Source organism: Hyperolius riggenbachi, chromosome 9 (genome assembly GCF_040937935.1).
Source record: "Hyperolius riggenbachi isolate aHypRig1 chromosome 9, aHypRig1.pri, whole genome shotgun sequence".
Lineage (NCBI taxonomy): Eukaryota > Metazoa > Chordata > Amphibia > Anura > Hyperoliidae > Hyperolius > Hyperolius riggenbachi.
In genome coordinates, this window is record NC_090654.1 from 17,351,386 (window position 1) to 17,376,091 (window position 24,706).

The 24,706-nt window shown below is 47.3% G+C and overlaps 1 protein-coding gene and 1 long non-coding RNA gene across 3 annotated transcripts in view; one reads left to right on the plus strand and one right to left on the minus strand.

Moving 5' to 3' along the window:
• GRAP2 (GRB2 related adaptor protein 2) overlaps window positions 1-24,706 on the plus strand; it is a 504,271-nt gene that overhangs the window by 89,716 nt on the left and 389,849 nt on the right. The window lies entirely within an intron of this gene.
• LOC137531971 (uncharacterized) overlaps window positions 1-24,706 on the minus strand; it is a 46,575-nt gene that overhangs the window by 21,101 nt on the left and 768 nt on the right. The window contains exon 1 of one of the 2 annotated variants that reach the window (XR_011023823.1): window positions 119-258. The exons of the other annotated variant lie outside the window; for it this stretch is intronic. This is a non-coding gene — a long non-coding RNA (uncharacterized lncRNA). Of the gene's footprint in view, window positions 1-118; window positions 259-24,706 lie in introns of those variants that run through there. 2 annotated transcript variants of the gene reach the window in all.

The window sequence follows — 24,706 nt, forward strand, 5'->3', positions numbered from 1 at the left end:
TAAGACTGCCTCTTCCTCCAAACAATTGCCAGAACTTCGTTCATTATAGGTCTGTGTCTCTGGACACCTCTGATACCGGATTCCTTGTACCCTGCACCTTGTTCTTTGATCTGATTACCTGTTGCTGAACCATTGCTTGTCCTGACGTTGATCCTGCTCATTACTCTGTGCCTTGCTTGCAGGGCCGGGCCGAGGCAGAGGCTGGAGAGGCTCCAGCCTCAGGGCGCAGTGTAGGAGGGGACGCACAATTCATTCAGCTGTCATTCCTAATTGTGTTTTAAGCAGAAAGAAATAAGAAAAGGGGATACATAGCAGTGACTGCAAGCCAGATAACTAGATATTAAGGTGTTGGGGAGGTTGGGGGCCCTGGGGCGCCTCTTAGTCTAATAGCAATCAGTGTGTGATGACTGGGGTGGGAGGGATGGAGGGGCGCACTTTGGTGTCTCAGCCTTGGGTTCTGGAGGACCTTGTCCCGCCTCTGCTTGCTTGTATTTAATTTACCATTGCTGACTCTGATATTCCATCTTGACCTGTCTTTGCCTGCTCCCTGTGATACCGCGCTATTGTGTATATTTGCTTATTGGACATATTTGTTTATATCTCCTGCACGCTGCTTGTAAATAGATAAATGATCAAGGTTTTGGTTGTATGTGTGCACGCTGTTTTGTCTGGTTTGTGGGAGATTCACTGTATATATTGTTTACATATAGTTGCATCTTATTTGCATCGTATGGTTTATAATAAACACCTTTTTGCACACTTCCATTTCTGTTTCAGTGCCAGTGTTCTGCAAACTGCAGTCTTCCAGTACAATACCTGTTTGTTCCATATCAGCCTGATTGGCCCATTCTGGGCTTCAATTTTGTACCTAAGCCAGAATTATTAGTATCTTGAAATTCTCTTAGTTTACCTAGGTCCCCTGTCTCTTAAGCTTGCCATTGCTGGCGACAGAGGAAGAGGCTGACAGCTGCTGGTGTGAGGTAGGTAGCTGATAAGATAAGCTTCTGCTTAAACCCAATCCAAATAGCTCAGAAATTCCTGTCTCTAAACATGATCTGCCTGTGCAGGGATCCCAGACATAGCGTATTTAAACTCTGGGAGGAGGACAAGCAAATGTACACAAACATTGTTGCAGAGGAGACAAAAAAGAGGAAGGGAGGAAATTACATCACATTTGGCCTCAATCAGAGGCACAAAAGATAGAGAATGTCAGGAGCAGTTCTCTCTTTTGTTACTTTACAAACTATCAAAAACTAGACTGTGAAGAGTACAAAACATAGGCTATATAAGTTAAACTAGTACTTACCTTCTGATTTATTTGTTTTCTTTTCTCAGTTCCCAAGCCAAAGTTTGGGTGAAAAATCAAATACTTACCTAAGAAGATGGAAGTCTCTGAATTCTATAGAGGCACCCCACGCCATCCTCTGGTACCCTGTTGCTGCTCGTAGAGGCGTCCCGGTCCCCCCAAGTTTACTGACAAGGGCTTGTCAGTAATCTGATTTGGACAGTGTTCCTTTTCACGCATGAGCAGCTCCATGCTGCTGTGTAACCGCTGCAGCACGTGCCAGAAAAGGAGCGCAACCCCGATCAGCTGGAGGGTCTCGGCCAGTAGCGGAGGACAGCATGGGAAAGCCCTGGAGGATTCAGAAGCTTCCCTCTTTTTAGGTAAGCATTGGTTTCTGAACCTGAACTTCAGCTCGGGTTCTCTTTAACTATGGCTTGTAATTTTGCTTTAAAATTGTCATGTGCAAGGAGCAGGGAGCACACATCAATTTTGCAAATACTCCTCCCCATTAGCGCAGCCTTTGTTATCACCGTAACATGCACATTAGCAAGGAACCATGCGGCATGCAGTATCCTGACTATGTGTGTGTTACGCAGGTTGCGCTATTTGCGCAAGGTCATTTAAAAGAGACTCTGTATAAAAAAAAGTCCCCTGGGTGGTACTTACTTTTGGAGGGGGAAGCCTCAGGGTCCCAAAGAGGCTTTCCCCATCCCTGTAGCTGCAGGCAATCCAGCGCTGGCTCCTCCGAGTCCTCCTGCAGTCCTCCCCCGACAAGCCTGACAAGAGAGGATTTATTTACCTCTCCGGGATCCAGCGCAGGGGCAGTAGTGACTCTTTGTTTGGGTAAGGCGGAAATAGCTGAGCCCAATCGTATCTGCTCTACTACTGTGCAGGTGCAAAAGGACTCTCGCCTGCGCAGTAGAGCGGATCGATCGGTTCAGCTATTTCCGCCATAACCTGAACAAAGAACGGCTAGTACACCTGCGCAGGATCGTGGTAGGTAAATGTTTACATTGCCACACTTCGGGGGACCTGGGCAGGCTAATGAAGGGACAAAGGAGGATGGGGGGTAGGATCTAGAGCAGGGGTCCCCAAACGTTTTGGGTCGAGGGCCGGGTCAACATACTTCAGACTGGCCGGAGTATACATAAAATGATGTAGAAGTCTTTGCGGGCCAGACAGTGAAGCATACCCAGGTGACAACCTGAATTCCAATTGGACAACAGTGTCACCTGACTTGGAATTTGATTGGAAACCAGCAAAATTACTGCTTTCTGGCTTCATTCTATATGTGGAAAACCAATATTTAAAGATGTAGCTGACCGCATCTATAATGCATTTTGTGTATTGGGGGCCTGTAATAAAAGCTTCAGGGGGCCACATTCGGCCCGCGGGCCTTAGTTTGAGGACCACTGATCTAGACGCTTCTCCCACCCGAGGTAAGTATCCCCCAGAAGGACTTTTTTTTTTTTACGTCGACTCATTTAGTGAATGCAACCCCTAATTATTCAGTAGGAGGTTAAAAATTGCAATTCTGTCATTAGTTAGAAAATAAGTGAAGTAGACAGTATCATACCAATCACAACAAAATGTTGGAATTTAGAAGAAGCGAAATAAACGAGAGGAAACGCAGTCTTTCTTCCGCCCACGCACATGTAAAAGATTGTCCGACGCCAGGCTTTATCCTCTACAAGCTGGATTACACTCAAGGAAAAGGATTTAGGGTATAATGGTCAGATTTACAGCCCTGCGGCGGCTGTGGCTCCCGCGCAATCCCTGCAAACATATTGCGAAGACGGGTCAAAGCAATACATAAAGGATGCGCTTTATAGAACGGCCCACATTTCATTTACAAGGATGTATTTGCAGCATCTGTTCTGTCATTGAGGCAACGTGAGCGCAAATTAGCCATGAAGAGTCAGGGTAAGTGGGGTAGGAAAACGTCTATTCCGATATCAAAGCGGAACGGTCTCTCTTTTGTCGGTGGAAGGATGCCATCGTACGTTTTATCTGTCAGAGATTAAATGGCAGCCAGCAGGTCAATTGATCCAGGTTGTCTTAAAACCCTCCTTGTTGAACAAGCATAAATCAAGAGGAGAAGAAAAAGGCAGATGCTGATGCGTTGCAGCACAAATTGATCTTGCTGCTTTTATCTGAAACACTTATCTTTACTGTGCATACCTTAGCGATCCGCTGTGACTGCGAGTCTGAAGGCACAATCTATTATTCACTGCTAGTCTGCTGCACAAATGAGACAGGGGAAGACAATGGCATCGTCAAGTTGTGCTGCAAACAAATATGTAGGAAGGTGTATCTGTCATGTCACATCAAAAATGGTACATGAATTTTGGAACCAATAAAAGATTAATAAATAAAAAGGCAAAAGGAACAGGGTATATACTTGTGGTATTTTACTATATGTACTGTATTATTAGTTTGCTTCTTGTTATATAGCTCTGACATCCTTACAGAGCACATAGTCATGTCACTGACTGTCCTCAGAGGAGCTCACAATCTAATCCTACCATAGTCATAGTCTAATGTCCTACCATATTATTATTATGTATTTATATAGCACTGGCATCTTCTGCAGCACTGTACAGAGTACATAGTTATGTCACTGACTGTCCTCAGAGGAGCTCACACTCTAATCCTACCATAGTCATAGTCTAATGTCCTACCATATTATTATTATTACTAGTAGACCTAAGCCCGTTTCAAAACGGGCTCTAGGTCTGTGTTGAAATCCCGTCTCCCTCACCTCCCCTCCTCTCTCCTCCCCTCCCCTTCCTTCCCTCTCATCCTCCCCTGTGACCGCCGCAAAGTCACTGTGCATGTGCGCGCACGCCGCGCACACTCCTGCCGCACGCCCCTTCTGGTCCCGTCCTCCCTCAGCTCTACTCAGTCTCGGTGTCCCTCCCTGCACATGCGCAGTAGCGTAAAACACCACACACACACACACACACACACACACACACAGGAAGAGCAGGGATGGGATGCAGAGACAAAGGGGTTTTATTACAGAGGATGTATTTATATAGCGCTGACATCCTCTGCAGCACTTTATAGAGTACATAGTCATGTCACTGACTGTCCCTGGCCCCGTCCTCCTGTCCCAACGTCTGTCCGTGCTGCACATGCGCAGTAGCGCACACACACAGACACAGGGACAGGATCCCGCAGGGACACTTAGGTTTCATTACATAGGATGTATTTATATAGCGCTGATATCTTCTGCCGCAGATTACAGAGTACATAGTCATGTCACTGACTGTCCTCAGAGGTGCTCACAATCTTGCTGTGCGCCTTGGTCACGGTCCCCTGGTTGGGAGCATTCTGTGCCTGCGCAGTTAGTTAAGGCTTGTAACTACGCTACAAGAACCTAGTGTTGGGCGAACATCTAGATGTTTGGGTTCGGGCCGAACAGGCCGAACATGGCCGCGATGTTCGGGTGTTCGACCCGAACTCCGAACATAATGGAAGTCAATGGGGACCCGAACTTTTGTGCTTTGTAAAGCCTCCTTACATGCTACATACCCCAAATTTACAGGGTATGTGCACCTTGGGAGTGGGTACAAGAGGAAAACAAATTTAGCAAAAAGAGCTTATAGCTTTTGAGAAAATCGATTTTAAAGTTTCAAAGGGAAAACTGTCTTTTAAATGCGGGAAATGTCTGTTTTCTTTGCACAGGTAACATGCTTTTTGTCGGCATGCAGTCATAAATGTAATACATATAAGAGGTTCCAGGAAAAGGGACCGGTAACGCCAGGGGCGTCTCTAGCCATTTTGTCACTCCAGGCGAGAAATCCTGTGGCACCCCCCCCCCCCGTGATTGCCCCCAGTCCCATACCCCGCACCCCTCATGGTGAACACCACTCCTGTGGTGAACCCCACCCCCAAGACCCCCGAAAATCATAATGCAGCAGCGTTTCACCAGAAAATGTACTTATTGCGGCATGGGTTCACCAGAAAATAGTTGTTATGCAGCAGAGCGTTTCACCATAAAATATACTTATTGCGGCATGCACTCACACACACCACACACAGTACACACACACACACTATACACACACACACACACACACACACAGTGTACACACACACACACACACACACAGTACACACACTGCACACAACATACACACTATACACAGTACACACACACACACACACACTCTAGACATGCACAGCACAGTACACACACTATACACACACACACACACACACACACACACACACACACACACACACAGTACACACACTGCACACAACATACACACACACACACAGTACACACTGCACACAACATACACACTATACACAGTACACACACACACACACACACTTTAGACACGCACAGCACAGTACACACACTACACACACACACACACACACACACACACACACACACACACACACACACACACACACACACACACACACACAGTACACACACTGCACACAACATACACACACACACACACAGTACACACACTGCACACAACACACACACACACAACACACACACACACACACACAGAGAGAGCACACTATACACAGCACACAGTAGACATACACTATACACATACAGAGATAGGAGGAGTGGAGTGAGACTGAGAATAGCCTGAGATGGAGCAGTTTATCTGTATTGCAGTCCCACATTACACAGAGACTAGTTGCTGGTAATAGGACTGCTGTCCCTGCCAATCTCTTACACAAGTCAGCAAGCAGCCCTCCTGGAGTCTAGGGACTGTCAAAACTTTTCAACCTGTTTAAGACCTTATCTGCACAGTCATGCAGTCATTATAACAATGGGGAGAGACCAGACAGATTTTTTCCCACTGACCCTCCAGACGAGTTCTACATCATGCTGTGTATATTTACCAGCTAGCCTGCCCTCTAATTGCACTTTTATCAGCTAGCCTAGTATTTTACATTGCCTTACATCAACAAACCTGAATACAGCAGACACAGGACCAACCCTAAATCAATGAATGAAAGGCGGCCTGGGGGGAAGTCAATTCCTGGCTGCTACACAGTCTCTACATCCACGCAGTTAGCAGTAGCAGAGAGAGAGGGACTGAATTCTCAGGAGTCGGACTCAGGAGCTGATGATGCTGTACTCCTTGGATCCCTGACTAGGATGAGTGCCTTCTCTCACTGACTCATTCATTACTGTGGTTCTTTGAATCATTGAGCTGAAGTCCAGTCAGCCCTGCTGCTGCTGCTGCTGTGTAAACTGACACCTGAGTCAGCTGAGAGGCATTTCTTCTCTCACTACTCAGTGCAGAAGCACCCTTGCCTCTTCCTGTCGCCTTAGGCGAAAATTTATAGCTGCCTAATGGCTCGGACGCCTGTGGGTAACGCTAACCCAGCAGCAGCACACGTGATGGAACAGGAGGAGGGTGGCGCAGGAGGAGAAGGCCACGTTTTGTGAGACACAACAACCCAGGCCTTGCATGAGGACAAGAAGCGTGCGGATAGCATGCTTTGTACCACCATGCAGTCATAAATGTAATAAAGATAAGTGGTTCAATAAACAGGGACCACGCGGCAACGCTAACCCAGCAGCAGCAGACGTGATGGAACAGGAGGAGGCGCATGAGGAGAAGGCCACGCTTTGTGAGACACAACAACCCAGGCCTTGCATGAGGACAAGAAGCGTGCGGATAGCATGCTTTGTACCGCCATGCAGTCATAAATGTAATAAAGATAAGTGGTTCAATAAACAGGGACCACGCGGCAACGCTAACCCAGCAGCAGCAGACGTGATGGAACAGGAGGAGGCGCAGGAGGAGAAGGCCACGCTTTGTGAGACACAACAACCCAGGCCTTGCATGAGGTACCGCCATGCAGTCATAAATGTAATAAAGATAAGTGGTTCAATAAACAGGGACCACGCGGCAACGCTAACCCAGCAGCAGCAGACGTGATGGAACAGGAGGAGGCGCAGGAGGAGAAGGCCACGCTTTGTGAGACACAACAACCCAGGCCTTGCATGAGGACAAGAAGCGTGCGGATAGCATGCTTTGTACCGCCATGCAGTCATAAATGTAATAAAGATAAGTGGTTCAATAAACAGGGACCACGCGGCAACGCTAACCCAGCAGCAGCAGACGTGATGGAACAGGAGGAGGCGCAGGAGGAGAAGGCCACGCTTTGTGAGACACAACAACCCAGGCCTTGCATGAGGACAAGAAGCGTGCGGATAGCATGCTTTGTACCGCCATGCAGTCATAAATGTAATAAAGATAAGAGGTTCCATAAACAGGGACCGGCAACGCTAACCCAGCAGCAGCAGCAGCACACGTGATGGAACAGGAGCAGGCGCAGGAGGAGAAGGCCATGCTTTTTGAGACACAACAACCCAGGCCTTGCATGAGGACAAAAAGCGTGCGGATATAGCAGCAATGCTTTTTGCCGCCATGCAGTCATAAATGTAATACAGATGAGAGGTTCAATAAACAGGGACCGGAAACGCTACACCATCCCAGATGTTCATTGGTCATGTTACTTGGTTGGGGTCCTGGAGTGTTGCGTAGTCATTTCCAATCCAGGATTGATTCATTTTAATTTGAGTCAGACGGTCTGCATTTTCTGTGGAGAGGCGGATACGCCGATCTGTGACGATGCCTCCGGCAGCACTGAAACAGCGTTCCGACATAACGCTGGCTGCCGGGCAAGCCAGCACCTCTATTGCGTACATTGCCAGTTCGTGCCAGGTGTCTAGCTTCGATACCCAATAGTTGAAGGGTGCAGATGGATTGTTCGACACAGCTACGTCATCTGACATGTAGTCCTTGACCATCTTCTCCAGGCGATCGGTGTTGGAGGTGGATCTGCACGCTTGCTGTTCAGTGGGCTGCTGCTGCATGGGTGTCAGAAAATTTTCCCACTCCAAGGACACTGCCGATACCATTCCCTTTTGGGCACTAGCTGCGGCTTGCGTTGTTTGCTGCCCTCCTGGTCGTCCTGGGTTTGCGGAAGTCAGTCTGTCGGCGTACAACTGGCTAGAGGAGGGGGAGGATGTCAATCTCCTCTCTAAAGTCTCCACAAGGGCCTGCTGGTATTCTTCCATTTTGACCTGTCTGACTCTTTCTTCAAGCAGTTTTGGAACATTGTGTTTGTACCGTGGATCCAGAAGGGTATAAACCCAGTAATTGGTGTTGTCCAGAATGCGCACAATGCATGGGTCGCGTTCAATGCAGTCTAGCATGAATTGAGCCATGTGTGCCAGAGTCCTACCAGAATCCTCATCATCCTCTTGTGAGCGTGGTGATAGTTGTTGTGATGCATCATAGTCGTCACCTTCCTCCTGGTCTGCTTCTGCTGACCATTCGCGCTGAATTGTGGAAGTCCAACGTGCACTGCTCTGGCCCTCGTCAGTGGTGGCATGAAATTCCTACTCCAACTCCAGCTGTTCCTCCTCCTCTTCTTCGTCATAACTGCTGGGGCCAGCGTTCCCTGAGGCGGATGGCCTGATGTTGGTACCATCACGCTGATCGTTTTCTCCTTCAGATTCCCCCAGTTGCATCATGACAGCTGTTTCCTTGATTTTCAACATTGACCTCTTCAGTAAACACAGCAGTGGTATGGTAATGCTGACTGAAGAGTTGTCACTGCTCACAAGCAACGTGGATTGCTCAAAATTTTGGAGGACTTGGCAGAGGTCCAACATGTTGGCCCAATCGGATCCACAGAAGCTTGGCAGCTGTCCGGATGCGCCTCGGTACTGCGCCGTCATGTACTGGACCACTGCACTCTTCTGCTCACAAAAGCGTGCTAGCATGTGCAGCGTAGAATTCCAGCGCGTAGGGACATCACACAGCAAGCGATGGTGGGGGAGATTGAAGCGCTCCTGCATCTTGGCGAGTGCCCCCGAAGCAGTACTGGAATTTCTACAATGTTTGGCCACTCGACGCACCTTCAACAGAAGATCGGCCACGCCTGGGTATGTCCTCAGGAACCGCTGAACTACTAGGTTCATCACGTGCGCCAGGCAAGGGATGTGTGTCAGCTTAGCCAACCTTAAAGCGTGAATGAGATTACTCCCATTATCACACACAACCATGCCCGGTTTCAGGTCCAGCGGTGCCAGCCACAAATCCGTCTGTTCCTTTATTCCCTTCCAAATTTCCTCCCCTGTGTGCTGCTTATCCCCAAGGCAGATCAGCTTCAGCAACGCTTGCTGACGCATGCCAACAGCTGTGCTGCACTGCTTCCACGATCCTACTGCTGCTGGGTTAGCGTTTCCGGATGAGGTACAGCTTTGAGATGCGTTGGAGGAGAAGGAGTCAGAGAGGTAGGTGCTGCTGTTGTTATCCAGTGGGAGGGACGGCGGTGCAGCTGTTTGCGGCGTGGGCAACACCCGCGCCGTAGCAGGTGAGGAATCGCTGCCAGGCTCCACAAGGTTCACCCAGTGCGCGGTAAGGGAGATGTATCGACCCTGTCCGAACGCACTCGTCCAAGTGTCAGTGGTGAGGTGAACCTTGCAGGCAACGGCATTCTTCAAGCTTCGGGTTATTTTGCTGACCACGTGCTCATGCAACTCAGGCACTGCAGAGCGTGCAAAGTGGTAGCGGCTGGGAACCACGTAACGTGGGATGGCCACTGACATCATGCCCTTGAAGCTGTTTGTCTCCACCACTCGATATGGCAGCATTTCGCAGGCCAGAAGCTTGGCTATGCTGGCTGTTACTGCTACGGCCCGGGGGTCATTTTCTGGCAATTTCCTCTTGCGCTCAAACATCTCCGACACAGACAACTGAACCGTAGCGCTGCACACGGAAGGGCTGTTGGTTGTTGTGTTTGATGAACACTGGGAGACCTCAAGAGCACTACTCCGGAAAGTGACAGTGTCAGCGTCGTCTGATGTTTGTGAATGTTGTGAACCACGCAATGGCTGGGCTACTGCTGCTGCTGAGGCGGGTCTGGTGGTGAGTCTGGAGAACCCAAGGGAGGCAGTGTTGCTGGTACCCTGTCCTGCCGTGTTTGCCCACAGAGTGGGATGTTTGGATAGCATGTGGCGGCTCATGCTGGTGGTGGAGAGGTTGTTAATACTTTTCCCCCTGCTCAGGCGGGTCTTGCACACCTTGCAAATCGCCATGGTAACATCCTCAGTGCAGTCTTCAAAGAAAGCCCAGACTTTGGAGCACCTGCCTCCTTGCTGGCGATTTCTGTTTGCTCCTCTTTTGCCTCTCACTTGAACTTCCACGCTTGTGGTGGTTGAAATTGCGCGCCGCCTACCTTGTGGCACAAGGCGAACTCGTGCAGCAGTGGGTTCTTCAACAGACTCATCTGTGCTGCTGCTACGACGGCGATGTTCTCGTTCACAAACAAAATCTGGGTCTATGTCCACATTGTCCATACCCTCCTCTTCCATCTCCTCAAACTCGTCATATGTCATTGTGGGGGGCCGCCGCCGTGGAGTAGAGCTCCCCAGAACAACCTCTGCGCAGCTCACTCCAACGTCGTCTTCCAGATCTTGTCGGCCGACCTCCTGCAATTGCAACCCCTCCTGCCCAACTTGCTCTGGGATTTGGGTTTCCGAGTCCTCCTCGGACTCGCCTTGTATTTCAGTGCGCGGTGCATTTACCACAGTTAATGGTTGTGAATCCGGGCACAACATTTCTGGCTGTTCCTCCATTGACCTTTGAAAGGTGGAAGTTTGTTGGGCTGGGAATAGCTCCTGCGAATACCCCATTGTGTCCTGAGGTAATTCTTCGGACTGGTTATCTGGCAGTTGTGTGCGTGGTGTCGCTGCCGGTTGTGTCAGCTTTGTGCCCACTGGCTCCTTGTAACTGGCTGAGGACTCGGACCTCGTGCGTGATGTGCTGGTGCTGCTTAACCCACTGCTGGACGCTTGAGAGGTCATCCAAGTAATTATCTGGTCCTGTTCTTTTGGATCTGTGAGGGTTGTTGTCCTGGACAACATGGGCGGTATTGAGTGGGGTTTCTTGGGTGCTCCCCTGTGGCCTGTACGTGAACCGTCAGGGGAAACACCTCTTCCCTTGCCCCTTCCTCTTTCACCGGATTTCTTCCTCATTTCACTTATCCTTACAGTACACGCTGACTGGCAGCAGTACAGTGGCAGTACAGAAATGCTATACAGTACCACTATTCCCAGCAGCGACACAGAGCACAATGCTATACAGTGGCGGGTGAGCGGTGTACCACTATTCCCAGCAGCGACACAGAGCACAATGCTATACAGTGGCAGGTGAGCGGTGTACTACTGTTCCCAGGCCCAGCAGACACAGAGTGGAAGTAAACACAATGCTATATAGTCTGGCTGAGCGGTGTACACAGAGTGGCAGTACACACAATGCTATATAGTCTGGCTGAGCGGTGTACACAGAGTGGCAGTACACACAATGCTATATAGTCTGGCTGAGCGGTGTACACAGAGTGGCAGTACACACAATGCTATATAGTCTGGCTGAGCGGTGTACACAGAGTGGCAGTACACACAATGATATATAGTCTGGCTGAGCCGTGTACACAGAGTGGCAGTACACACAATGCTATATAGTCTGGCTGACCCGTGTACACAGAGTGTCAGTAAACAATGCTATATATAGCGTGGCTGAGCGAGGTACACAGTGGCAGTACACACAATGCTATATAGTCAGGCTGAGCCGTGTACACAGAGTGTCAGTAAACAATGGTATATAGTCTGGCTGAGCAGTGTACACAGAGTGTCAGTAAACAATGGTATATAGTCTGGCTGAGCGGTGTACACAGAGTGGCAGTAAACACAATGCTATATATAGCGTGGCTGAGCGAGGTGCACAGTGGCAGTACACACAATGCTATATAGTCAGGCTAAGCCGTGTACACAGAGTGTCAGAAAACACAATGCTATATATAGCGTGGCTGAGCGAGGTGCACAGTGGCAGTACACACAATGCTATATAGTCAGGCTGAGCCGTGTACACAGAGTGTCAGTAAACAATGGTATATAGTCTGGCTGAGCGGTGTACACAGAGTGTCAGTAAACAATGGTATATAGTCTGGCTGAGCGGTGTACACAGAGTGGCAGTAAACACAATGCTATATATAGCGTGGCTGAGCGAGGTGCACAGTGGCAGTACACACAATGCTATATAGTCAGGCTGAGCCATGTACACAGAGTGTCAGTAAACAATGGTATATAGTCTGGCTGAGCGGTGTACACAGAGTGTCAGTAAACAATGGTATATAGTCTGGCTGAGCGGTGTACACAGAGTGGCAGTAAACACAATGCTATATATAGCGTGGCTGAGCGAGGTGCACAGTGGCAGTACACACAATGCTATATAGTCAGGCTAAGCCGTGTACACAGAGTGTCAGAAAACACAATGCTATATATAGCGTGGCTGAGCGAGGTGCACAGTGGCAGTACACACAATGCTATATAGTCAGGCTAAGCCGTGTACACAGAGTGTCAGTAAACAATGGTATATAGTCTGGCTGAGCGGTGTACACAGAGTGTCAGTAAACAATGGTATATAGTCTGGCTGAGCGGTGTACACAGAGTGGCAGTAAACACAATGCTATATATAGCGTGGCTGAGCGAGGTGCACAGTGGCAGTACACACAATGCTATATAGTCAGGCTAAGCCGTTTACACAGAGTGTCAGAAAACACAATGCTATATATAGCGTGGCTGAGCGAGGTGCACAGTGGCAGTACACACAATGCTATATAGTCAGGCTAAGCCGTGTACACAGAGTGTCAGAAAACACAATGCTATATATAGCGTGGCTGAGCGAGGTGCACAGTGGCAGTACACACAATGCTATATAGTCAGGCTGAGCCGTGTACACAGAGTGTCAGAAAACACAATGCTATATATAGCGTGGCTGAGCGAGGTGCACAGTGGCAGTACACACAATGCTATATAGCCAGGCTAAGCCGTGTACACAGAGTGTCAGAAAACACAATGCTATATATAGTGTGGCTGAGCGAGGTACACAGTGGCAGTAAACAATGCTATATATATATAGTGTGGCTGAGCGAGCGGTGTACTACTGTTCCCAGCAGCGACACACAATGACTGGGGGGGACCCTGGCTAGCGTGGCTGGAGAGCGAACTACCCTGCCTGCCTACCCAAAGCTAAACCCACAGAGAAATGGCGGAGATATGACGTGGTTCGGGTATTTATTTACCCGAACCACGTGACCGTTCGGCCAATCAGAGCGCGTTCGGGCCCGAACCACGTGACCCTTTCGGCCAATCACAGCGCTAGCCGAACGTTCGGGGAACGTTCGGCCATGCGCTCTTAGTTCGGCCATGTGGCCGAACGGTTTGGCCGAGCACCGTCAGGTGTTCGGCCGAACTCGAACATCACCCGAACAGGGTGATGTTCTGCAGAACCCGAACAGTGGCGAACACTGTTCGCCCGAACCCAACCAAGGAGGTGCAACTAAGTAAAGGCTCAATATGCGCAGTATTCCTTGGGTCAGATGGGGACTGTACTAGGTCTGGCTGCGGTAAAACGGACAGAACCAGGCGGCCCCCGAGGGAGCTCACAGGCTACAGGTGGCTGGGGGGAAGCCCCACAGAAGTATAAATCCTTATGTTTGATTTCTCTCAGATATACTTTAAAGAGAAAAACATGAAGGATACTTACCTTGGGAAAGGGGGAAGCCTCTGGATCCTAATAGAGGCGCCCCCTGTCCTCCTCCGTCCTTCCATTCCAGCGCTAGCTCCTCGAAATCACAGCCAACAAGGCTATAATTACCTTTCCTGGCTCCTGCGCAGGCACAGTAGCAGCTTTCCGATAGGGCTCAGGCGGAAATAGCGCAAGTCGCTTATGCTGTAGAGTAGACCCGATCGGGTTCAGCTATTTCCACCTGAGCCTGATCGGAAAGCTGCTACTGCACCTGCGCAGGATCACAATCCTATATAATAATGTCTAAGTGTCCCTGCGTCATCCTGTCCCTGTGTCTATGTGGAAAACGAACTGTGCATGTGAGCGCAGTTCAGCCGGCTCTAACAGCTCTGCGCTGTCCCTGTGGTTGCTAGGGCAACAGGGATGCACAGGGCAGAGCTGGGAGGATGATGCAGTGGAAGGAGGAGGAGGACGAGGAGGAGGATGATGGGGGTGGGGCGTGTGCGCACGGCGTGCACGGATGTGTGCAGGCAGCATGCGTGGAATCCGTGGATGTGCACACAGCTTTTTAGAGGTCAGCCAAGGCAGGGTTCGTGGCCAGAGCCTAGGACCCATTTTTAAATGGGCCTTAGGCCTAGTTGGTAAATATTTACCTCTTTTTACCGGTGGGTGGGGAGGAGGCAAAAACAAAATGATCTAGGTGCCAACCGCGCAGATGTGGGTCGGCATTACATTCCTCCCTCCCTTCCTCCTAATGTGCCCCCCAGTGTCCCCCTGCTTGCAGAGTAAAGTGCACAGCGGAAGCAGGCTGTCATCTTACCGTCCATCCTCGCGTACCGGCATCTTGCTCTTCTCTGCTTCCTGTGACGCCACAGGAAGTAGCGGGCAGCCAGATGCCGGTACGCGAGGATCAATGGTAAGATTAGATGACAGCCCGCTCCGCTGCGCACTTTACTCTGCAAGCAGGGGGGCACTGGGGGACACTTTTTACCCATGTAAAAAGTTTATTTACTTCTTCGGTGTTCGGGGGCTTACCTTGCTGGAAAGGAGGGACTTAGGAGCACTTCATTAGGATCCAGAGGCTTTCGCCCTCATAAGTACATATCCGCCAGGATTTATTATTATTGTTATTACCAAGCCCCCCAACTGTCCCGAGTCCTGCGGGACTGTCCCGATTTGGGGGGGGCTCTCCCGCTATCCCATTACGGCCCCCCAGTGTCCAGGCCGGCTGGGCAGAGGGGGGAAGGGGAAATGATCGAGGCGCCAGCCGCGCCAATGTGGTATGCGGGATGAGTGGCCACCATTACATTCCTGGCTAGGGCTGTCATCTAATCTTACCATTGATCCTCGCGTACCGGCATCTGGCTTCACTCTACTTCCTGTGGCATCACAGGAAGCAGGAAGCAGAGAAGAACAAGATGCTGGTATGCGAGGATGGACGGTAAGATGACAGCCTGCTCCGCTGCGCACTTTACTCTGCAAGCAGGGGGACACTGGGGGGCACATTAGGAGGAAGGGAGGGAGGGAGGAATGTAATGCCGACCCGCATCCCACATCGGCGCGACTGGCACCTCAATCATTTTGTTTTTGCCTCCTCCCCACCCATGGGCACCTTCACCCACCTCCACACCCATGGGCCCCCTCACTCTCCTCCCCATACTAGTTATTTAGTTTGAGGGAGTAATAATTAAAAAAATGTTTCTTAAAAAATCTTTTGGGAGGGCGTGACTAGGGTGTGTGTTAGGGGTGTGGTTAGGGGTGTGGCCTGTATCCTGCTTTCTGATGTGAAAATGTTGGGAGGTATGGTTATTACACATTTTCTTTTAATGTTGCTCTGTGTCTCTGCCCAGCCTCTTGAGCTACTCATAGTTATCAGCCTGATTGAGTGAATACCACTTTTTGTTGTTCCTTTGAAATACATCTGGTTTTTCACTACATCAGTTTGCTTATTGCTTACACACTGTGTAGGTTGTTCCTTTTTAGCAATTAAGAACACACAATCTTCAGTGCGCCAACAGTATATAGTCTGCTGTTATTTTATGGCAATACAGGCAGTCTTGGGAGTGGGAGTGGCCTGACAACAATACAGCGTTGCTGAGAATAACCTTTTGTTGGTCGTTTGGTTGTCTCCTCCTTCCTGTCTACCAGAGATACTATAGTAGACTTGAAATGACAGCAGAACAGCGCAGGCATGTGTGGAGGCGTGCAAAACGGCGCCCGAAGCACCATTAACAAGCAATGCAAGGATTCAGATTCTATTATTAACATGACGTATGGATTTACTGTAATTTCGGGGACGGTCCACTTGATGTAAATCGCTCCACAGATGCCGTTTTCTCTCACCGCCAAACAGCGGGACTTCATTCCGAACCACAATTATTTCAGAGTAATTGGTCCTTTTTAAAACCTCCTCTGATAACAATAAAACAATTATTTCTTGTATTACAGGGTCATGGATCGCCGTGGACTATAAACAGCCCCCTAAAATCGCCAAACCGCCTTCCACTCCGATAAGTCTGTCCAGAGCCATGTGTAACTTTATTAAATATGATCATGCCAGGAGCCTAAGTCTATTCAAATATTATTCTGCCCTATGGATTTTGCATTTTTAATGTGATTTTTTTTAATGTGTTGCGTGGCTATTAACCTAAAGCTGTACGATGATCTCAGAGAAAGAGAGCCTCAGAATGCAGAACATCTTCATTGTCTGGGCAGGTTTAACTGCTTCTGTTCTGCTGAAAGCCAAAAGAGATGCAGCAATCATGTCCTAAGCTGTTCTGATGAACTGAAGTACGGTTCAAGTGGCAGAAGTATCATTCCCATGTCCACTTGAGATAGGGAAATGATTGGCTGCTGGACAGGTGGGCACAGAAATCCCACAGTGTTCTAAGAAATGACGGTAAGCAACGAGAAGCTCCTCTGAATAGCTGAAGCACTTAAAGGACACCCGAAGCGAAAATAAACAAATGAAATAAATGATTGTATCTATCTTCCTTTTCCTAAAAATGACTTTTTAACATATTCCACAGTTTTATTTTATGTTTAAATGTACTTTTTAAGTTTTAACTGTTTTATTGTTTTTGCTCAATACAATGACACATTCATTGAAGTATGCCAGAGCTAAAATCTATGAACTATTCACCCTTTTTATTTCTTTCCTGCTCTCAGAAGCCATTTTCTGCTAGGAAAGTGTTTTATAGTTGGAATTTCTTATCAGTGAGGGTCACACTGTAGTCACTTCCTGACTGAGTCAAGACTGAGTCAGCCACTTGCATACCTGATATTTAACTCTTTCAGGCAGAGAAAGAAAAAAAGGAACACAGCATAGTTATTTGTGTGCTACACAGAAGAAAAAAAGCAATGTGTGCTCAGACCAGTCAACTCCTGACTAAATACTGGCTGCCTCTAGTCATCTGACTAATTAAAATGGCAAAGCGTATGCAAATTGCATTCGCCCACCAGAATATGCAGGATCTAACCTGTCCACCTAACTTCCTGCAGGAGTTGGCCCATGCAAAATTTTGCATCTCAACAGGGGCGTGTAGGCCTCCTTGTACCCCCAAGAAATGAAGGGCAGCGCAGACACCCCCACAAGGCATCCATTGCCCGGGAGCACCGCAACCGCCCCCCATGGGAGGAGGGAGCGAGAAAGCACGGCCAGCTCACCCCCCAGACATGGCCTGTGCCCAGGGGGGACCACCCATGCTGCCCCCCCCCCATAGGATAGCTTCCCTACCTTTGCGAATTTACTTACCTGTGGTGCCATTTGCATGGTTTGGGAGCAAACACACCAATGGTGAGGTGAGGGGGGAGGGGGGTGGGGCGCAGACAAGCCCCCCAGGCGCTGCCCCCACTGGGCAAGCCCATCCGCACCCCCACACAACACCCCGTGAAGGAAACCCCTGTTGAGATGCAAAATTTTGTGTGGGCTAACACCTGCGGGAAGATTAGGTTAGATCCTGCATATTCTGGTGGGCGAATGCAATTTGCATACGCTTTGCCATTTTAATTAGTCAGATGACTTGAGGCAGCCAGTATTTAGTCAGGAGTTGACTGGTCTGAGCACACATCGCTTTTTTTCTTCTGTGTAGCATACAATAGTTATTTGTGTGCTTGGCACTATACATACACATGTCTATCTCATCATGTCATACGTCACCTCAGGTAGCCTTTAAAGCAGACCTGAACTAAGAACTTCCTCTCTGCTCTAAAAGATAAGCAACAGCATAATAACCTTCACAGAAAAACATTTCTTTGTTACAGCTGATACAAATCCTACAATAAGTCAGCAGTGGGTCTACTTCCTGCTTTCATGGAAACAGACTTATTGTTAACATCTTGTGCTTTCAAATGAGCTTATCTGCATTATCTGGGGCAGCACGGTGGAGTAGTGGTTAGCTCTCTCGCCTTGCAGCGCTGGGGCCCTGGTTCAAATCCCAGCCAGATCAACATCTGCAAGGAGTTTGTATGTTCTCCCCGTGTCTGTGTGGGTTTCCCCCGGGTACTCCGATTTCCTCCCACATCCCAAAAACATACAGATAAGTTAATTGGCTTCCCCCCAAAAATTGGCCCTAGACTATGATACATACACTACACAATACATACACAGACATGTGACTATGGGAGGGATTAGATTGTGAGCCCCATTGAGGGACAGTTAGTGACAAGACAATATACTCTGTACAGCGCTGCGGAAGATGTCGGCGCTATATAAGTACTTAAATAAATAAATCTGCTGTTACAGTCAGGTGATACGAGGGAGAGATCAAATTAAAGCTTGTGATTAGTCACATATAAGGGGGGATTAGACAGGCTAAACTCTCTAAATAGATACAGTATGCATTTCTCTGCGTTTTCCTTCTTTCCAGTGCAAGAGTTCAGGTCCACTCTTATGGACAGCTGACCTGAGCGTGATATGGAGGCTGCCATATTTATTTCCTTTAAAACAATGCAAATTGCCTGACAAACTGTCCTGATAACCCTCTACCTCTAATACTGCTAGCCATAGGCCCTGAACAAGCATGCAGAACAGATGTTTCACTGAAGCCTAACTGCATTTGCATGTGCTTGTTTCAGGTGTGTGATTCAGAAAGTACTGCAGCCAAACCAGTGGTATAGCTATGGTATTTGACAACCGGTGCTAATTTTTTACAGACACCTCTGAACTCCCCCCCCCCCTTCCTGATCAAGCAAACTTTTTGAGGAGGTGTTGAGGGGTGGCACGTTAAGTGTGTTGCTGCAAGATGTTAGGGAAAAACTGTCCTCGAAGAATAAGATAGCCAAAGGTGTCTCCAGTATAGGTAGGTCCCCCATAGGTAGCCAAAAGTGTCCCCCAGCCAAAAGTGTCCCCAAAGTACAGGTATGTCCCCCCAAATGTAGTCAATGGTGTCCACCAGTATAGGTAGGTATGCTCATCCCCATAGGTAGCCAAAGGTGTGCCCCAGTATAGGTACATTCTCCCATAGGTAGCCAAAGGTCTCCCCCAGTATAGGTACATCCCCCACATTTTTTTTAGTAGGAGGGCTTTTCAGTATTTTTTAGTCCCCTATACTTTCCTACTGGTTTGGGTCACCCCGAGATGCTTGGGTACTCTGTGTGATTCTTTTTTAATGCACAGTATAAAAAAGGTTTATAGCCCTATAGGGCGCTTCGTATTTTGTATTTTAGTTCCCTCACTTCTTCTTAGTAGGTATTGGAAGATAAGATTATATTAGTTCTGAATGGATACAAATTTAATTCTCATTTTATGCAAACTCCTGCAGCAACTGCTTTGTCCAAGTTGCAAAAATGTGTATGGAGTTACAACTTTGATTTGAGTTGCGCAATAACCGCTGGGGTATACCTTCCCCCTGGGTGGTATCTAGTCTGCTCCGGGCTTTTGGTATCATTCTCTCCATAATTCTTGTTTGAAAACAATATAACTGATCTGTTGGATAGCAGAGGTTTGGTAATCTCACTGCAGAATGTCACGTCCAGAAATGAGAACGTACACAATTCAGACTCGTCTTTTTCTCCATGAAAAGTGAATATAACGAGGCGGTGTTACACGTCGGCAAGTTCAGAAAAGAACTACATGCGAAAACACACATTATGCGCAGCGGGCTCAAATGATTGTTTGTCTACAGCAAGCAGAAATGGCCACAGACAGTGGCAGAAACATGACAGAGACACTTAAATAAAACATTATAAGCTGGCCTAGGGAACATCTGGATCAGCGGTTAGCCACAGTGTGTTCTGAGCGTCGGAAAACATATTTTACATCCAAGTAACAGTCTTTAACAAGTAAAGGAATAAACTACAAATCTTTATGTTAGTATAATGGCACCCCGATGAGAAAACGATTGAGGAGGTAAGTGAGAGCAGACCGTTCATGTTGTCCGTCTGCAGCACACAGCAACAAATAAAGCTTTCTTTTTTCATTATGAAAAGACACGTCAGAACTATTCTTCAACATCAATTTTTCTTATTTTTTGCTGATTAATACTTCACTGCAAGGTACTTAAAGAAGAACTATCAAGAAACTGTTCTTCTGTAAACACCACATACCTATGGAGCTTTTACCCAGCAACAATAGAAAGCTTTTTCGAGGTCTCTCATCACAGACTTTGTGATAAAAAGCCTTGTTTACCAGCTGTACGTAACAGTTTGTGTCAGTGTCAGGCTAGAGGCTAGAGCCATACTATGTGGCTAGGTTACACTTCTCTGTCACTATTCACTGATAAATAATTTACTGTTTGTTTCTGCCCTGCCTGCTTTCTCATAGATCATATGAAAACAGCTGAGGGATTTTTAAATACAGAGAAGGATCTAAAAAGGACCTGTACTTTTTCCTTACTTGGATGCTCCCCCCACCTTCCTGTTCAGAATGAGCTATTCCTGCCTGTAAACTGTTTACTTTAGACTGTAAGAGAACGAGAGACATAGCATTAGGCACACAGATCTGCAGCTGATGTTATTTACACACATTTGAAGATATATTTCTTCTTTCTATTATTCTGAAGAGATTCCAGTCACAGGATTACTGCTAGTGAAGATTGTTTCTGTATGCAGGATGTTCTGGACACAGTCCTCCATAGGTGTGGTATGTGTGGATGATATTGTGGTGAAACCTCTCCCACAGTGTGATGTCACGGCCATGGCCATGACAGTTTCCTGTCTGTCATCAACTTTGTTGAATTGTGGGAGAAATTGGTTGTTACCAAGCAAGCATTATCTCCCTCTATGGATATATATTTATTAAAAAAAAAAAAAAAAAAAAAAAAAAAAACTTTAAGCATATAACATTGTTAGTGCGTATGTTTATACATTAAAGGAGTTGGTGATGTTTGATTTTTTTCTTGTCTGGCAGAAGTAAAGATGGTGACCTGTAGACTGTCAGGGGAAGATGGGTCATAATTAGTGATGGACAAACATTGCAAACAAATACTGAATGAATGGTGCTGTTCATCAGTGTGAAAACAGGATGGTGAGCGCAAGCACCCTGGGCAAGTGAATGGAGGGTGAGGTGAAGGTTGGGCTGGACAGGGAATGGGTTTCTTTCAGGATTTGTGGGTTCACAGGCTTGGCAGAGGTGGAGTTTAGAGTGCCAGAATTGATGTGCCTATAGACTACATTCCACTCTATATAGATCCATTATGCCCCTGTACTCTCCTCAGACCCGGATTTACATTACAGGAGCCTATAGGCACAAATGTCCTGGCACCCAATACTTCACCCTCCATGAACCCACAACCCCCCACCGAACCGCACCACAAGAGTGCTGCGTGGCCCAGCTGCCACTTCTCCCTTACTTCCCTTGCCTGGCCATCATAGCTACAGGTGTCCCTTAACATTAGGTAGCCAGGGGTACCCTCAGTATTAAGAGGCTAGTGGTGGTACCCCAGACTGTTGGGAGATCTCGTCAGTGGAGTAACCTCTCATATATGCTTTGTTCGGGACTCGTGGAAGGAGGGATGGAGGCACTAGGGGAGAAGAATGAACCGCCTTTCCAGCATCAGGTGTCTGTAGGCACAGGCCTACAGTGCCTTATGGTAAAACCAACCCTGACTCTCCTAATTATATTTTGGACGTTACATTTCTTTATCTACGGCAGTGACAGTGCTGGAAGTATTTCTGCAGCCACCTGAGAGCAGTCAGGCTAAGTGTCGGCCCTCGGGCCTCAGTAATGGAATCTTAAAGAGAAACTCCAACCAAGAATTTAATTTTATCCCAATCAGAAGCTGATACCCCCTTTTACATGAGAAATCTTTTGCTTTTCACAAACAGACCATCAGGGGGCGCTGTATGACTGATATTATGGTGAAACCCCTCCCACAAGAAGCTCTGAGGACCGCGGTACTTTTGACAGTTTGCCACAATGTAACAAGGTTCACAGACAGGAAATAGCTGCTTACAGCTGTCTCCAACAGCCAAAACAGCTAGCAGCAGCTACATAACCTGCCCACAGTAAAAATGTCACCATGTAATACATGTCAGAATGTGAATCTGGGAGACTAAAAATGTTACAATGAGCAAACACTGACTAAATCATGTATACATAATTATTGTAAAAATGAAGCACTTTTTTTATTACATTATTTTCACTGGAGTTCCTCTTTAAGACCCCTGTATCCTTGTTAAATGGAATTACAGATGCAGTATTATCTAAATCATTCGGTACAAGTGCTTCAGTGCATTCTACTGATGTTTTTGTGTTTTCACATTGCACCTTAGGAGCCACCATACTATATTATTCATGCATTTATCCATTGTGAGTCCCAGACAGGTCAAATTAAGTCAACTAGCAGAGAAAAAGCCCGGCATCCATAAATAGGAATTTGTGAGTTACGGTTCTCTAATTGGATGGATGGCTCTAAAAGGGACGCAAAGGTCACAGCTTATTTACCGTGGAAAATGTGCCTTTGTTTCCATAGTGACTATTTAATTGATTCATGCTATTGATCAGTTATGTTATTTGATAGAAAAAAAAAACCTTCCTGAAATTGTGGTGAAATAACACACAAGATGAATTTGAACAGCTTTATGCCATGGACAATATATTAAATATCATCTGAACATATACGGCAATGACAGGACCATCCATAGTACTTATGATGCTTCAAGAGTACCTGAATTATAAATTACAGTTTGCTTTAAAGGAATACTATCGATACCTGTTAGGCTTGGTGGTGTATTCTCCACAGTCAGCATGCAACGCATGAGCTGGCGTGGAGGAGGTACACACACTAGCACAAGGAAACAGGCTATCCCTAGTATAGTGGAGGGGAGGACTGACTCCAAAAGGAGATTGTGGCGCACAGGGCCGGTGCAGATCCGACAGCCACAAACAACACTTTTGCGATAACGTCTCAGCGCAAGGTAGCGCTGAGCGCATAAACCAGAACTGAGGAGATCAGGACAGGTAGACAGAATGAACGCTTGCTAGCTAGCCACTACTTAGTGACAGCAAGCGTCCACAATAAAACAGACTGGAATGAGGCAGCCAATGCGTTGCGGCGATGGCGTGCCTCACAAAGACAGGACAGGATAGTCAGGAAATAGCAGGATCGAGATAGATGAACGTAACACAGATAAATATACAATAAGTATGTTTTCTTAGCGTATTACAATTACAGCTATCAATGAAACTATTTGTAACGTCTGACTAACATATGTATATATCGGCAATGAACCGATATATGACATAAGCAGGAACTCTGACTAGGACAGGAGTAATACAGGGAACAGGACTCAGAAGGATTCGCTATCTCTTCGCAGAGATGAACGCAATCCACAAACGGTAACAGAACAGGATTCAGAAGGATTCGTTATCTCTTTGCAGAGATGAACGCAATCCACAAACGGTAATAGAACAGGATTCAGAAGGATTCGTTATCTCTTCGCAGAGATGAACGCAATCCACAAACAGAACCAGGAGCAGGGTAACTTACTCAGCACGGGTGATCACGAATACGCGCAAACTACCAAAACGTGCTGGAAAGCTGACTAACTGCACACAGGATATAAACAGTTTGTGTACGTATACATCAGCGACACTGATGTATCAACGTAACACGAATACAAGGAAAATAATAAACGTGCTGGTATGCATATATATTGGCAATGAACCAATATATGATGCAAAGACCAGAAAAGTATCTTTAGAACAAAGAACACGATCGGGGGCTGAAGCAACAGCAAGACAGGCTTAAACTGAAGCTATGAAAACCCGAGGAGTCCTGCAGGAAGCAGATCTTTATACTGAGGTCATCCAATGGGAGCAGACATGCAGATTCCCACACAGGTGAATGATAATCAGTCACAAGCTGACAGCAGGGAAAGGCAGACAAAGCTATGCAGCTTGCATGGAAAGAGATCAGAACTGCCTGAGCTGCAGCACTACTACTTCCAGCAATACCTGCTGCAGCAGCGATCATGACAATACCCAAGTGTTCTAAAATGACAGTGTGCAAATAATGTCCAAGTAGCTGTGTAAACATTTTCATGTTAAATATCAGAGGCAAAAGCTGTAATTTATTGAGGGTAGGATTTAGCTATATTGGGACAAATCAATTGCAGAAGGGGTGTCTGCTTCAATGCACAGCCAGAGTTGCATATCAGACTACAGAAAGCAAATATCAAACATATCAAACTCTGAAAGCAAAAACAGTATGAAAAAGCTGTGACAATTAGTTACATTTCCTCTGCTCTTTTTAGACACTTTAGTCAGAAACAGAGCTCCCAACAGCTGCAGCTCCTGTATCCTGTCTCTCTCTATCACACACAGAGCTACACATAGAGTTAATTGATCAAGTGTGAGGGGAATTTCCCCTCTCCTCATGGCTCA